This window comes from Gastrolobium bilobum, unplaced genomic scaffold, assembly GCF_033153095.1.
Source record: "Gastrolobium bilobum isolate Gb01-03AN ecotype WA unplaced genomic scaffold, APGP_CSIRO_Gbil_v1 utg11953, whole genome shotgun sequence".
Classification (NCBI taxonomy): domain Eukaryota; kingdom Viridiplantae; phylum Streptophyta; class Magnoliopsida; order Fabales; family Fabaceae; genus Gastrolobium; species Gastrolobium bilobum.
In genome coordinates, this window is record NW_026898733.1 from 31230 (window position 1) to 32202 (window position 973).

The window sequence follows — 973 nt, forward strand, 5'->3', positions numbered from 1 at the left end:
GAATATTTGGACTAAGTACATTATATTTTGTAGTACCATATGATTGAAGGTAGTACTGAACAATCTTTTGAAAACTGAAATGGTGTAAGTATATATTAAGAGTGAGTCATTTTCTGTTTGATAAATTGCATGTATGAAATTTTTTTACCTTGTATCGGTTTTTCAGGTATAGCAAGTGATGAGAAATATTTGAAACTGGATTGTTGGTTGAATATAAGAATTTGAGCTTATGAATTGGTTGATTTATTCTTAACCGTGTAGTATGTATTCTCCATAGTAGTGACGCCTAGTTAAATTCAGTTTGAGTACTGTGTTCAAGAAATTCATTTGGTTATGTGATCTGAATGTGTGGGTTCTGTTTTAGTCTAACTACTTCATGGAGACTCTTTTATCTTGGGAACCTGGTGTGGTAATTTTTTTGTTTTAAGCACTTGATTTTATGAACTCTCTTTTATGTTGAAAATTTGATTTAATGGGTGGTATGCATTATGAAGAGTATCTGAACCGAATTTGATCTAAAGGATATGGTTTTGGGTAGTGGCTGTATTTCAAATCAAGTAGTAGGAAAGCTAAAAAGGATTCATGTAACTCAAGTTGTTTTACCCCTTATGAAGTTTATTTTGAAGTTATTTTGAGACTAAAATTCTGTAAGAAGCAAACTAAAAGAGCTGCATCTTGTGATAACATGAACATAAGAAAAATTGAAAAATTTACCTTGACCTCATTGCTAAGGGTGTGGTCGTATTTTTACTTATTGCTCTAAATGGAAATTTAACTGCAACTAGGATTTTGAATGTGATTATCGTGAAAATGAATTATGAATGCATGGTCTATTTTGGTGGATTACGATTGGAAGTTGTTTCAAAATTGTAATGTTTATCAATGATTGGAAAGTTCATATCATGGTTAATGAATCCTCTGATCAGTGGAGTCATTTACATCCGAGGTACCTAGGACAACGGAAAGCTCGAGG